We start from the raw sequence: 2984 nt of genomic DNA on the forward strand, positions 1-2984 counted from the left end.
TAATAGAGATTAATTTTTTCATTCAAATAATAAAACATTCATAATGTCTACGCTAGAGAATTAAATGGGAACATATGAATAGGAAAAGGGGGAGACAAAAATATTTTCCCTTCTTTTAAATCGTTTAAACAAATTTTACTCGACAAAGAAAAAGAAAGTGTTTCTAAATTTGTGATTTATTACCTGCAATATTGCCATCAAGAATAGAATACAAATCTCACTAAAAAACAAGTCATAAATCTCACAAAATAAGTTCAACATGCAAAAAACATGACAATTTACTTTACTAGCATAGCTTCATCCAAATGCTCCTGCGCTTCCAACCTCATCAGCTTTATGCTTTGTGCTTCATTTCATTTAAGTTACTCATAGCGACCATTCATTCTCGTTGCTTAGTGCCTTTTGCTCTCGCTCTTTTCATAGCTTATATCACCGTTCTTCTTGGAATTCAACACACACTTTGAAGAATTTTTCATATAGATGCCATTTTGTTTCTCAAAAATCGTAATTCCCAACTTGTTGTACTATTACCGTTAATCCACTCCACTGTTATTTTACTGTCGATAATTATTTTCAGCTCCTCTTCAATGACTCCTACCTCTTCCACAATCAGTTGAATCGCTCTTCTAGTTCCAACTAACACATCCTCATCCCTTGTGGTTTCATGAACCATCTCTCTCAAATGACACCAATAAAACACATTATCCAAACGTTTAATTACTTTTATTTCTTTAAAAATAAAAAAAATACTTTAATTTTTTTTATTGTAAAAGCTCACGTAAAGAAACCATTAATTTCTTCTAAAACATCTTCTATTTTCGCTATTTTACACCCTTATATTATGTTTTTCAGCCCAAGAGCCTTAGATTTCTCCCAACTAATTTTTCAAGAGTGTGATTTATTTGAAAAAATATTTCAAAATACAATACAAATAATAACAAATAAACCTAATCAAAATTTTTTCATATACAATGCACTAAGAGAAACTCCTTTATTAAATGGAAGCATCCTGTGATTTGTATGAATAACTTATCATGGGTTATTAAAAATATAACTATACAGTATATGGTAAATAAAAAGAAAAAAAGATTTATGTAAAAAAAATTAAACAAATTTAAAAAAAAATTTGGTTGAAAAAAGTATTAATTAAAAATATAATTAGTTATATTATTTTTTTTATGGAGACCACTTTAATAAAAACATAAAAAATGTCTTTTTTTTAAAGACTTGTATACATGTCATAATATGATTGGATATCTTTATTAAACCGATTAATAATTTATTTTTTAATAAATCAGAACAAAATCAGTTTATTATAACTAAAAAATAAATCTAATTGTCCGCACTATAATTATTAGATCCTGTTTTTTTCGATCGATTTACACAATTTAAACCGAATTATATTTAAATTTTGTAATAAAAAAACAAATATATCCTTGAATTTTTATTTTACAGACATTTAAATTTCTAATAATTTAAAAATACAATTAAATTTCTAAAAAAAAAATTCTAACCTTAATCCCTTATCTCTGTCCAAACCCAAATCCCAAATCCAAGCTTAATCTCTCGTTAATCTATAAAACTGACCCGAAAATTAAAAAAATCTAGCCACAGCGTCTCGTTTCTCTCCCTTCTCTCATTGAAGTTCGAGCTCTCATCTCTTTGTTTACCGGCTCAATCTTAAGTTCACCGGAGATTGCCGCTAGAAGTTCCCAGCAAAGAAACCCTTCGACAACGATAGAGAAGATTTCCGACAACGATTCTTCTTCTCTCGTCCTTACTTGTATGATTGTCGACGACGGAAAAATCGATTACTGAGTACCTATTAGCTTCTTCTCTCATTTTTTTTCGCTCCTTCCATTTTCTCTCTTAAATTCCATGATTTTTCATTTTCTTTTTGGTTAAATTATGATTACTATGGCTCTGTAATCTAGAACAATGAATAATTACGGATTATGATACCAGATTTTTTGTTTCAAGTCCTTGCTCAAGTGTTTCATCAAAATAAAGAGGCCCCTATTCATGATACAGGATTTTTAGTTTTTCAAACCTTTCTCCAATGCTCCATCCTTTTGTTTTTCAATTCATAATTGACTGGTTTTTATTCATCCTTTTTTTACTTATCAAGGTTTGAGATTTGAGTGAACTGAAAACACAATCTCTAAAAAAATGGTATTTTCTATTTTTGTTTTTTTATGTAACTATATGATTGTAGCTTTCAAATGCAAATTTGACTTCTTCTTTGGCCTCCAATTTTTACTGGTGAGATTTAACTATAGTGAATGCATGATTGTTGAGTTGTGATAGATATGAACAAAGCGGGTAACTTTTATTTATAAGAGGAATGCTAGGGGCCAGTAATTTTGGTGTTTTGTAACCATCAATTAGTCATCAATAGTATTTTTAATGGTGTGAGATTACATCTAATGGTGGAAAATCACTCACTTTTGTTTTGATGGTTAAGTGCTGGCCAGAAAACATAAAAGTTGCTGGACTCCTAGACTTTTTCTATTTATAATTAGAAGTAATACACCTTAGGATACATGTATCTATTTCTTCCATTGTGGTGGTTGTTCACTGTGATTGGATTGGACAATTGGGGTTGGATGTATAGTTATTGAAGTTGTGGGGATAATTTAAAAAGGTGGATACTATCATAAAGATTGTACAATTGTCTTCATATGAAGATGCTTCTTTTTTATCATTAGATCATGAATTGTATGGTTTGATTTTGATGTGTTACAAAAGTGTTATTTTTCTTTAAAGTGTGACTAAACAAACAAAATACACTTTTAACACAAGAATCTTTATAAGAAGATATTTTTAACATCTTCATTTGAGTAGGTGCCATTTAAAAATAATGAGACTGAGTATGGATCTGAATTTTTTATTTTAGTTTGGCAATTTTACTGTTCAATCATCTAAAGGTTAGTTTCATTGGTATAGCATTACTGAATTATCTTTAAAAAAAGTTTATGTGACAA

The sequence above is a fragment of the Arachis ipaensis genome, chromosome B06, assembly GCF_000816755.2.
Source record: "Arachis ipaensis cultivar K30076 chromosome B06, Araip1.1, whole genome shotgun sequence".
Lineage (NCBI taxonomy): Eukaryota > Viridiplantae > Streptophyta > Magnoliopsida > Fabales > Fabaceae > Arachis > Arachis ipaensis.